The 13,005-nt window shown below is 52.6% G+C and overlaps 1 pseudogene; it reads right to left on the bottom strand.

Moving 5' to 3' along the window:
* Positions 1 to 6,050: 6,050 nt before the first annotated feature.
* LOC111140054 lies at positions 6,051 to 12,739 on the bottom strand (annotated as a pseudogene).
* Positions 12,740 to 13,005: the final 266 nt, after the last annotated feature.

Genomic DNA, 13,005 nt, shown 5'->3' with positions numbered 1-13,005 from the left:
GGTGTCTCTTCTCTCTCACTCTGGATGTGCAGAAAGTGAGACCACGGCGCCCACAGGTCAGGCAGACACACAGGGTGTGGTTCTCAGAGGCAGTTGTCCTTTCATGGAGTTGTCACGTATGTAGGATATGACAATAGGAAGCTGAACAACCCCTGCCCAGGGGCCTAGCCTGGCTCTGGTGTCCATGATGGTGCAGCGGGGGGACCCTGGGCTCCCTGTGATGCCCAATCAGGTGAGGAGACCAGGGCAGGTCCTTCTCTCCCAGAGCCTCCCCCAAGTGTCTTCTTCATCCCCACAATCCTGGTCCTCACCATTGGTGGGACCCCAGACCCAGAGCTGCTGCAGGGGACATGGATTCCTGCATCACACTTGTGTGACGTCTCTGAATCAGTCAGGTCAAGGTCACGTTGACAATGAGCCCAGAGGAGAAATACAGGCAAATAGGGAAGGGAACACAGACCCTCTCTTGGCCCTGGATTGTGGGCTCTCTTTCTGTCACAGCCTCCAAGGACTTCTCTCTTTCCTGTGACATGGTCCACACCCCATTCATGGGCACATGCCTGAGTGAGTCCCTCCTGGCTCCTCGGCGCTCCTTGCTGCAGGGGCAGAGACGTCCTCCACACCCAGGGGTCTTGCCTGTAAGCTGTAGGGAACAATACTTGGGTGAGTGCTCTGATATGAGAGACAAAGCTGATTCTCATGTCATTACTACTCCAGTGTCCACTGCCCAGGTGACCGTGAGCACAGTGACCTGGTCTGTAGCCTGCTGTCCTGACTCTACTCCTCAGAGTAATTGTGGGGTCAGTGGGATCTATATAGTGGATGGGATGAATCATGTTAGATTCCTGACCTGATTAAGAGGGGTGTGGTTAAGACAGAAGAGGTCCATGTGTCAGACCCCACAGTCAGGTTAGATCAGTGATCATCGTGAGAAGTCCCAGGGAAGACCGAGAGAGAACAGTGGGGAGTTCAGAAAAACAAGAGACAGAAAGCTAGAATCAGGAGATCTCCATGGGCTGATGACCCAGTGGAGCCCCAACATGCCCAAGAGACTTTAGAGTTCAATAACCAGAATTTATCAGGGAGCTTGAGGTTGGAGGACCCCAAGTCCTAGGTGACCCCTGCTTCAAAGCAAACTTTTCTCAAGCATATTTACAGAGGATCTCAAGCACTGTGTCAGCATGACCCAGAGTGCTTATGTGAGCCCAATCAAGTAATGAGTGAACTGTAGGGATTGGGGGAGCTAGTCCTTGGCAAGACTCCCGAGACTACAAGGACCCTGTCAGCTTGCAGTTAGGTCTCCACATCCTTGAGAGACTCCATGTGTTCTTAACACTGAGAAATGCTATTTATAATGTTATGAAATTATTGGAAACAGCCATTTGCAGGAAATGAGAAACAAAAGTTTCTGAAATTGAAACGGACCACAATAGAAACAGAAGCGAAAGCTGAGTGACCGCCAGTGCTGGGGTCAAGCTGGGGGTCGTCAAATTCGATTTCTGCCTCTGTGTGACCAGAACAGGAGGCCACATTATCACAGCATGAAGGACATCCAGTTTCTGGCTGACTGTGGAAGCAGTGTGACCCTTCTACCATGTGTGGGGTGGGCCCTGGCATGTTTATGCCACTGACGCAGCCCAGACATCAGCACTGAGCCGTGTCCCCTCTACGTGTGTGTGTATGTGTGGAAGAGTTCCGTCCAGTGGAGTCCTGCCAGGCATCTGTCCCTGTGTGAGGGTGTGGTTCCCGTGGGAGTCATCCCTGCCAGACCCATCCCTGCTCAGATGCTAAGTTGGGACAGTGGATGCCAGAGGCCAGTGGGGCTGTAACCACCCAGCCCTTGCAGTCCTGAGCTTCAGGACAGCCCTGGAAGCAATTGTCTCTGGAACTCAGGGGTGTAGGAGGTGAGTGCCAAATAGGAATGGACATCAGAGAGGGACCCCAAGGTGATAAGGAGTGCTCAGGAAGACTGTGTGCAGACTTGTCAGTCATAGTCCAGGACATGAAACGGCAGGAATATAACATTTATATTTTATAATAATTTTAATTTTTTATAATAATTTATATTTTATAATAATTTTATATTTATATTTTATAACATAAAATTTAACATTTTATGTTAAAAATGTGAACTACTAAAAAATTGGAGCACATTGTTTGCAGCAATAATGAAGTTATATTATGAAAGAACATAGAAATCTGGAAATGAATTAATTAAATTCTTGGAGGTAAAAAAATAAAAGCAAAAACTTAACGTGAATAATCATTCCATCTGTGAGAAGATGCAGCTGAAAGGCAGAACACGAAATTGGAAGTCAACACTGAGGATGCTTTGTCCGATGCCAGACAGACAGGCTGAAATGAGAACATGCAGATACCCAGGGAACGGGGGGCCGGTGGATACTGTGAGTCTGGAAGGAGAGCAGCGAGGAAGGTGTGAGGCAACAGTCCCAGGGCCAGTGGTCAGGTGTTGTAAAGAGACACAGACAGAGCAGGAGGCTGCTGGTATGTATGGATGTGTCCCTCAGATCTGTGTCTCCGTGTCTCCCGATAAAGCAAAGGAAGTTGACAGGAGCTGAGTTTTTTTTTTAATCATTTTTTAAATTTATTTTCAGCATAACAGTATTCGTTGTTTTTGTACCACACCCAGTGCTCCATGCAATCCGTGCCCTCTCTAATACCCACCACCTGGTTCCCCCACCTCCCACCCCCCCACCTCTTCAAACCCTTCAGATTGTTTTTCAGAGTCCATAGTCTCTCATGGTTCACCTCCCCTTCCAATTTCCCCCAAATGCCTTCTCCTAACTCCCCATGTCCTCCATGCTATTTGTTATGCTCCACAAATAAGTGAAACCATATGATAATTGACTCTCTCTGCTTGACTTATTTCACTGAGCATCATCTCTTCCAGTCCCGTCCATGTTGCTACAAAAGTTGGGTATTCATCCTTTCTGATGGAGGCATAATACTCCATAGTGTATATGGACCACATCTTCCTTATCCATTCGTCCGTTGAAGGGCATCTTGGTTCTTTCCACAGTTTGGCGACAGTGGCCATTGCTGCTATAAACATTGGGGTACAGATGGCCCTTCTTTTCACTCCATCTGTATCTTTGGGGTAAATACCCAGTAGTGCAATTGCAGGGTCATAGGGAAGCTCTATTTTTAATTTCTTGAGGAATCTCCACACTTTTCTCCAAAGAGGCTGCACCAACTTGCATTCCTGCCAACAGTTTAAGAGGGTTCCCCTTTCTCCACATCCCCTCCAACACATGTTGTTTCCTGTCTTGCTAATTGTGGCCATTCTAACTGGTGTAAGGTGGTATCTCAATGTGGTTTTAATTTGAATCTCCCTGATGGCTAGTGATGATGAACATTTTTTCATGGGTCTGATAGCCATTTGTATGTCTTCATTGGAGAAGTGTCTGTTCATATCTTCTGCCCATTTTTTTGATATAATCATATATATATAATCATGTCAAAAAATGGGCAGAAGACAGGAGCTGAGTTTTAAGGAGAAGAAAAAAGCAGAGAGATCGGGATATGCACTTATACGGAATCATGAATGAGGGATGCTTTACTCACCCAAGGGAGCTTGAAAGGACAAAGGTAAAAGGGTTGGCAGGGCCCACATCCTCAAGCACAAGGAGAAAGGGATTTCATGAAGCCTTGGGCTTCATCTCTGTGAGGGAGGAGGAGAGCTCCCCAGCAGCTGTGTTCCCAGCTCCTCATCATTGGGGCCCTCCTGTACTTGGAATAAGGCAATGTTTTCTTTCTTTTTCTTTTTTATTTAATCTGGGAAATCAAAGAAATTTTTGTTTATTATTTTTTATTGTTTTTTAACATCTGAATTAAATTTTATTTTATTAGTGTTCCAAGATTCATTGTTTATGCACCACACCCATTTTTCCATGCAATACCTGCCTTCCTTAATACCCACCACCAGGTTTCCCCAATGCCCCCTTCGTTACAAAACCCTCAGCTTTGTACAGTCAAGAGTCTACAGTCTCTCATGGTTCGTCTTCCCCTCCGATTTCCCTCAATTCACTTTTCCTTCTCCTACTCCTAATGTCTTCCATGTTATTCCTTATGCTCCACAAGTAAGTGAAACTCTGCTGGTCTTTTCTAGAAAGCATGTGGATGGCTCTTACTTTTTTATTCAATCTGATACCCTGTGTCTTTTGATTGGAGCATTAAGCCCATTTATTTTCAGAGTCATTACTAAAAGAAAAGTCCATATATACAATGGAATATCAGTCAGCCATCAGAAAGGATGAATACCCAACTTTTGTATCAACATGGATAGGACTGAAGGAGATGGTGCTGAGTGAAATGAGTCAAACAGAAAAGGTCAATTATCATATGTTTCACTCTTATGTGGAACATAAGGGATAACATGGAGGACATCGAGAGAAGGAAGGGGAAAATGACGGGGGTAAATTGGAGGGGGAGATGAACCACGAGAGACTGCGGACCCTCAGAAACAAACTGAGGGTTTTGCGGGGGCAGATGGGCGAGCCCGTGTTGGGTATTCAGGAGGGCACGGGTTGGAGGGAGTACTGGGTGTTGCACACAAACAATGAATCATGGAACACTGCATCAGAAACTGTGTGTACTGTGATGACGTACTGTGGGGGTGACTAAATAACAAAAAAATCTGCATAAGGTTATCAGATTTAGGGGCGCCTGGGTGGCTCAGTGGTTTAAGCCTCTGCCTTCGGCTCAGGTCATGATCTCAGGGTCCTGGGATTGAGCCCCGCATCGCATCGGGCTCTCTGCTCAGCAGGGAGCCTGCTTCCCCCTCTCTGCCTACTGTGATCTCTCTGTCAAATTAAAAAAAAAGGTTATCAGATTTACAAGTCTATGCATAAGATGTGGTGAGTGCACAAAATAAACTTTTACGCTAAATGCTTGCTCAAAAGTATACAATTATGACGTATTTCATAACTTACCTTACATAAACATGCAAGGAAACAGGCAGAAGCCACAATCACAACTGCCACTTCCCAACGGCACTCGGGGAAGAACGAGGCACAAACAATTCCGCTTCCCGAGAGTGGGAGCAGGGGTCGGCAGGTGCGGAGACCGCAGCCCAGAACAACTCCTCAGTCCCGTATTTGTTAGATACGAGGTACCAATCAGCAGAGGAGGAAGCAGACAGAGATAAACCAGATATGCCTGACCAAGCAGGAGGGGTTAGTGGTTGAGTAAAGGCATTTGGAGGAATCATCTAATTAACTACAGGCGATCTCGGGAGAAGGGGAGAAAACAGAAGTTCCGCCCTGAGCAGGCGGGTGACCTCAGCTGCTCCACTGCAAGGACGTGTTTCATCCTCTCCCCAGGCGCCCCTGCTGGTCCACGATCAAGCATGTGTGGTCAGTACCTTGTTCTGAGGGACGGTTACACACAACTTTATCTTCATTCGTACATTCATTTACTTATTTATTTATTTAAAGATTTTATTTGTTTATTTTTGAGAGAGAGACAGAAAGAGAGAGACAGAGAGCGAACACAAACGGGAAGGAGGGACAGAGGGAGAAGCAGATTCCCCACTGAGCAGCGATCCCGCAACACAGGACTCCATCCCAGGACCCTGGGATCATGACCTGAGCCCAAGGCAGGTGCCTCACAGAATGAAATTCAAAGGCACCAAATCACAACTAAAAAAAAAAAAGGAAAACCCATTTATTCCTTGGAGCCAGTGTAGCAGCTCCTAACTGACTTCACCTCAAACACCCCTGAGCTCACTCAAACTGGTGTTGTTTCTGGAAGATTCCACCACGTGTTGCCGCATGAGGACAGAAGAGCTCTGTGAGTCTAGAGAGGGTTCAGGGAATGGTTTTGGATTCATCTGTTCCAATGTGGACCTGATTTCCACCCACTTATTTACTTATGAAAACAGAGTCTGTGTTTTCGGCTGAGGGATGGAGGGCAGTAGTGGACATCAGGGAAGGTGGAAATGGAAAATGAAGGAAAATGTATCCCACGAAGGTGGACCAGAGCTGCCGCTGTTGGAAGGTATGAACCAGCCCTGCCTTGTGGTACAAACCCTCAAGTCACAGGGATGAGGAAGGAGGGGCAAGACCAGGATGTCCAACAATGCAGGAGGGAAAGCACCAAGGGTCACGGGGGACGAGTCCTGGACAGGCAGCAGCCCAGGTGCACCTCCTGCACCTGAACCATGCTCCCCCTCGATGTTGTCAGCAGACAGATCAGCGACCATGAGCTGCAGGCTTTCCTCCAGATCCCTCTGGGCACCTGGGATGCATGCCCACAGCTCTGCCACAGGGAGTGGTGGCTTTGCTCCCCCTCACGTTTAGCTCCTGGCTGCGTCTGGGGTCCTTCTCTGGCTGTGCTGAGCCTCTAGCAGCAGAATCCCAAGGACCACCAGGATCAAGACAGCCACACCCATGCGGGTCAGATTCTCCACCGTGTAATCTTTGAGGTCTGAGGCTAGGAATGAGGACAGAGAGGTTGCTGATGTCAGAGAGGAGCCAAATCACCCATATCCTGCTTGTCCACCCTGGGGACCTGCCTCCCCCGGACAGGACACACCCTCCACACCAGAACTATCACTGGGACTTTCTCCTACTCACCACTGCTGGGGTCTGAGTTGTTTTGGGGTGGGCTCACGGTGCCAGCTGCTTCTGCAGGGAAGATGGAAGCAGATGGAAGGAGCTGGAGACCCCTGTCCCGCCTGTCCTCTGCTCTGTGTCTCTATCCTCAGCCTGCCGCTATGTGGTTTTTGTACAGTTCCTGAACTAGCCCTTCTCTGCACTAGAGGGCTTTCCTCTGCTCTCCTCACTGGATTCCTTCAGCCTCCTTGTTCTCTTTGATTTCAGACTCAGCTTCTGAGTCACTTGGGATAGATTCTGGCTGTGCCCCACCAGCTCAGGGTTGTAGAGAAAAATGGCCTCCCAGCACAGAAATCATCATGTCCTCCCATGTTCTCTGCTCAGTCTGGGACACAAGACCTCCTGGGCTCATGTTCCTGCAGATGACAGTTTCCACTTATTCAGTAGCCGAGGTCCCAGCAGCATCCATGGGTGAGGGTCTGGTGCCAGGGCTCCTGACTGTCAGGAACACAGAGGGCCCCATGTCTGGGGCCGGGTTCCTGTCCCTCCATGTCAACCAGCTCCCTTCCTTCAGGGTCTGCACTTTATTCTGTACCTACAGTATTCCTCCTTGGATGTGATCGTTAGTTCATTCTTCATTTACTTACAGATACCCACAGTGCCCCCCCACACACATACACACACAAACACACACACACACACACACACACAGAGAGAGAGAGAGAGAGAGAGATCTGTGTGCACACATCTACAACAGGCATATAAATATGTATCCACGAAAGGTGATGGTCAGTCACTGGGTTTTAGGAACACCGTTATTACTTTCATGCAGTGTGGATTGAGAAGCAAAGAAGAGCTACATAAGTAAATCAACCAACCAACCAACCAACCAACCAACCAACCAACCAACCAATAAACAAACAAAAAAGATAAATGAGACTCATTGTAAACATGCTAAGACCTGGGAGTGCCCAGAGCTGGTGCCACACAAGGACCGTGTGAATCCATCTAACCCAATGCACACAGGAGAAGGAGGACGGTTTCTGAGTCTGGCGTCCCTGTCACCTGAGTTCCCTTTGTCCTCATCTGCAGGTGCTGCTCTAGAAGGTGTGAGAAGCAGACACAGGGACACTGGGCCACCGTCCACACACATTGTAGAGAGGACAACAGTGCACATGGACACAGGGTGCACCGTCCCTGGGGACTCCTGTGAGCTGGGATTGGCCCCTCCTGGGTCTCATATGTGCACCGAGGGGCATGGAGGTGCCCTGGTGAGCACAGGTCGGGGGCAGCAGAGTGGTGCCCACGGGTGGGGAGGATTCTGCCCAGGAGAGTGTACCGTGGGATGACAACACCATCAGATTCTGCTATGGAGGGACAGGAGGTGAGTGGGAGGCACTGTCTACTCACCATCATCCTCACTCACCCCCCACGCGGCCCCTACTCCTTACTCTGCTGAGACTGCAGGATGGGTGACCCTGGGTGCACACTGTGGATCTTCCCAACCTCTCCAGGGCAGGACCCTCCTCTGTGGAGCCCCCGTGGCCCCCACATGTGTAACTGTGTCAGGCTTTCCTGAGACGTGAGTCCTGAGCTGACAGAGCTCAGACAGGACATCGTCAGGGACCCTCACCTGAGACCAGGAGCTCCAGGGGGTCACTGGGCTGTGACAACAGGTAGGGGGAGATTCTGGAAGAGCCGTAGCACCTGTAGGTCCCCCCGTGGGCTGAGGTCACAGGACTCATGGGGAATTCAGCCTGGTGCTGCCCAGCTTGGTACTGTGATCTAAGACGCAGGGAGGGATCGGCTGCCCCCTCCTTGGACAGAAGGAAAGTGTCCACAGAGCTCCATGACTGACACAGCAGGGTCCTATTCTTTCCTTGGGCCACCGTGGATCCCAGCTGCACTGAGAGGAAGGGTGTGTAGGGCAGCTGTCCTAGAGAGAGAAAGGGCAGGTGAGTGGCTGTCCAGCCCTTGCTCTGTGGAGTCTGTCTGTGTCCTCCGAGTCTGTCCCATCCCATCACCTGTCTCTCTCTGTCTCTCTCTCCCTGGGGACCCCATACACCTGGTTCCAGTCACCATCAGCTTGGGCTCCCCTGGCAGGACCTGAGCAGAGTCTGCAGTCCTGACTGACACCGTGAGCCCTCACCTGCGAGCAGGATGTCCAGGGGGGTCACTGGGGGCCGACCAATCAGAGGCGAGGGTGTGTCCACCGTTGCACATATACTGGCCTCCATGGAAGGGTCTCACAGGGCCCAGGGGAAAGTCTGCCACAGACAACCCAGCCTGGGGCTGCCGGCCAACCTGCTGGGGAGGGTCAGGTGCCCCCTCTTTGGACAGAGCGAATCTGTCGTAGCCGATATCAGAGCGACACTGGAGGGTCAGGCTCTGTCCAGAGGTCATGACAGGGCCCTGTTGAGTCAGCAGGGAGGGCTTTCCCGACACACCTGGGAGAGACATGCCATGGATGGCAGGGGTGGAATGTCCCCAAACATCCCTTCTCCGGTCTTGACCCCCAGGTCTCACTGTCCATCACCCTCTGTGACTCTGACCTGTGAGTCCCCATGGTCCCCTCACCCACCCTCCCTTTGGGTCCACCCTGGGAGCAGAGTCCCTGTTAACCTGTCTCAAAATGGTGGTGGCTGTTTTTTTAACGGAGTCTCAAAACACGGATGGGGCATCAGTCAGATTTTCTCACCTGAGACCAGCAGCTCCAGGGGGTCACTGGGGTCCGACCACACCTGGGGGGGTGTTGCTGTAATATCCATAGCATCTGAACGTCCACCTGAGGCTGGGGGTCACAAGGCCCACAGGGAACAGGGCCTGGGTGCCCCCACGGGGGGCTGGCTGGGAGTTCAGGGTCCAGGAGGGCTGGCGCTCTCCTTCCTTCATCAGGACGAACCNCCTTCAGGGTCTGCACTTTATTCTGTACCTACAGTATTCCTCCTTGGATGTGATCGTTAGTTCATTCTTCAAATACTTACAGATACCACAGTGCTAGACACACACACACACACTCACAGAGAGAGAGAGAGAGAGGGAGAGAGATCTGTGTGCACACATCTACAACAGACATATAAATATGTATCCACGAAAGGTGATGGTCAGGCACTGGGTCATAGGAACACCGTTATTACTTGCATGCAGTGTGGATGGAGATGGGAAGAAGAGCTACATAAGTAAATAAACCAACCAACCAATAAACAAACAAAAAAGATAAATGAGACTCATTGAAAATGTGCTAAGACCCAGGAGTGCCCAGAGCTTGTGCCCCACAAGGACCCTGTGAATCCATCTAACCCAATGCACACAGGAGAAGGAGGACGGTTTCTGAGTCTGGCGTCCCTGTCACCTGAGTTCCCTTTGTCCTCATCTGCAGGTGCTGCTCTAGAAGGTGTGAGAAGCAGACACAGGGACACTGGATCAGCGTCCACACACAATGCAGAGTGGTCACCAGCTGCATATGGACATAGGGTGCAGCCTCCCTGGAGACTCCTGTGAGCCTGGATCGGCACTCCCAGGTCTCAGGTGCTCACCAAGGAGCATGGAGTCCCCCAGATGAGCACGGGGACAGCCGAGCGGTGTCCGCAGGTGCGGAGGCTTCTGTCCTGGACACAGTATTGTGGGGCTGACACCACGGATTGGATTCAGCTATGGAGGGACAGGAGGCAAGTGGGAGGCTCTGTCCACTCACCATCATCCTCACTCACCCCTCACGCAGCCCCTACTCCTTACTCTGCTGAGACTGCAGGATGGGGGACCCGGGTGCACACTGTGGATCTTCCCAACATCTCCAGGGCAGGACCCTCCTCTGTGGAGACCCCATGAACACCATGTTTGTTATCGTGTCAGGCTTACCTGAGACGTGGGTCCTGAGCTGACAGAGCTCAGACAGGACAGGGTCAGGGCCACTCACCTGAGACCAGCAGCTCCAGGGGGTCACTGGGCTGTGACAACAGGTAGGGGGAGCTGTTGGCAGAGCCGTAGCACCTGTAGGTCCCCTCATGGGCTGAGGTCACAGGACTCATGGGGAATTCAGCCTGGTGCTGCCCAGCTCGGTACTGTGATCTAAGACGCAGCAGGGGATCGGCTGCCCCCTCCTTGGACAGAAGGAAAGTGTCCACAGAGCTCCGTGACTGACACAGCAGGGTCACATTCTCTCCTGGGGCCACCCTAGGTCCTGGTTGCACCGAGAGGGAGGGTGTGAAAGGCAGTTGTCCTAGAGAGAGGAAGGGCAGGTGAGGGGCTGTCCAATCCTTGTTCTGAAGTGTGTCTGTCTGTGTCCTCCAAGTCTGTGCCATCCCATCCCCTGTCTCTCTCTCTCTCTCTGTGTCTCTCTCCCTGGGGACCCCACAGCCTTGGTCCTGGCCACCACCACTTGGGGATCCCGGGGTAGGACCTGTGCAGAATCTGGGGTCCTGACTGATGCTGTAAGCCCTCACCTGCGAGCAGGATGTCCAGGGGGTCACTGGGGGCCGACCACTTGGAGGAGAGAGTGTGTCCACCATAGCATGTGTACCGGCCCCCATGGGAGGGTCTCACAGGGCCCAGAGGGAAGTCTGCCCCAGAGAGTCCAGCCTGGGGCTGCCGGCCAAGCTGCCGGGGAGGGTCAGGTGCCCCCTCCTTGGACAGAGCGAATCTGTCGTATCTGACATCAGAGTGACACTGGAGAGTCAGGCTCTGTCCAGAGGTCACAACAGGGCCCTGCTGGGTCAGGAGGGAGGGCTTCCCCGACACACCTGGGAGAGACCAGCCATGGATAGCAGGGGCTGAGTCTCCCCAAGCCTCCCCTTCTCCTGTTCTGACCCCCGGGTCTCACTGTCTGTCAACCTCCGTGACTCTGACCTGCGAGTCCCTGTGGTCCCCTCATCTACCCTCTCATTGGGGCTCCCTGGGAGCAGAGTCCCTGTTAACTGTCTGGCTCCTCAAAACACATATGGGGCAACAGTCAGACTTTCTCACCTGAGACCAGCAGCTCCAGGGGGTCACTGGGGTACGACCACACCTGGGGGGTGTTGCTGTAATAGCCGTAGCATCTGAACCTCCATCTGTGGTTAGGGGTCACGGGGCCCACAGGGAACAGAGCCTGGGTTCCCCCACGGGGGGCTGCCTGGGAGTTCAGGGTCCAGGAGGGCTGGCGCTCTCCTTCCCTCATCAGGATGAACCTGTGGATTCCCATCCATGAGGCACACTGGAGGGTCACGTTCCCTCCTGAGGTCACCACAGGGCTGGGCAGGGCTGAGAGGCTGGGTTTGTCCTGGGATCCTAGGAGAGGAGGAGGGGGTGGTGTTAANCTGGGTTTGTCCTGGGATCCTAGGAGAGGAGGAGGGGGTGGTGTTAAATGGGGCTCAGACCCTCACATTATCCCCAGGCTGGGCTGTGTTAGGGAGACCCCTGAGAGTTCCCCCTTCCTGAGGTCAGAGTCTGAGTCTGGGACCCTGAGTGGGCTCACACCTGTCACCACCACCAGCTCCAGGGGGTCACTGGGCTCTGACCAGCCAGTGGGACTGAGATAGTCACAGCGGTATCTTCCTGCATGTACATCTGTCATGTGTGTGATGGAGAAGTTGGCCTTGTCCCCAGGCTCCAGCGGCTTCTGTGAGTCCCAGTTCCATGAGTCTCCCTCTTTACGCAGGCGGTACTCCTGGGCCTTCAGGCTCCCATGACACCAGATGGTCACAGGTGTCCCCCAGGGCATCACAGAGCTTGGCTCAGCCCAGATGGTGGGTTTGGGGCGGGTCCCTGGAAGGAAACAGAGGCTGGGACTCAGACCTTCCCCACCCCCAGGTCCCATCTCAGCACCAAACCCCCAGACGTCCCACTCTGTCAGCCCAGAGCTGTTGGTCTCCATCCCCCACTTCCTGGTGGGTGACTCCTGTCCCCAGTGAGGAGGTGGGATTGGGACCCCTGGGGACAGACTCACCTGTCTGTACTTGGGTCCAGGGGCTCACACTCAGCCCTGGAAGAGAGTCCCTATGAGAGGTTTGCTCCAAATCCTAGCAGATCCCCTCCTCCCCATGAGCCTCCTGTGCCTGGAGTCTCCAAGAGATCATGACCTGTCTGTGGGGCATGTCCCTCCCAGACTAGGGCGTCCCCTCCCCTCCTCAGATCTCACCGAGACAGAACAGAGCCGTAAAGGTGGGGGTCATGGCGTCTCCTCTCTCTGGTTCTGGCTCTGCAGACGGAGGGCCCACTGTGACCACAGGACAGACAAACACACAGGGTGTGGCCACACGGAGCCAGTCCTGCCTGTCACAGGGTTGTCACATCAGTAGCCTCACAGGAAGGGGAACGGCCCCTCCCCAGGCCTAGACTGGCTGTGGTGTCCATGACAGTGCAGCAGGGGGACCCCAAGTCTTCCTGAGATGACCCATCCAGGTGAGGGGACCAGGGCAGGTCCTTCCCTCCCAAGCCTCCCTCATGGGTCTCC

Source organism: Enhydra lutris, unplaced genomic scaffold (genome assembly GCF_002288905.1).
Source record: "Enhydra lutris kenyoni isolate GAN:26980312 unplaced genomic scaffold, ASM228890v2 scaffoldscaffold147, whole genome shotgun sequence".
NCBI lineage: Eukaryota > Metazoa > Chordata > Mammalia > Carnivora > Mustelidae > Enhydra > Enhydra lutris.
This window is presented reverse-complemented; position numbering and strand designations above follow the sequence as displayed.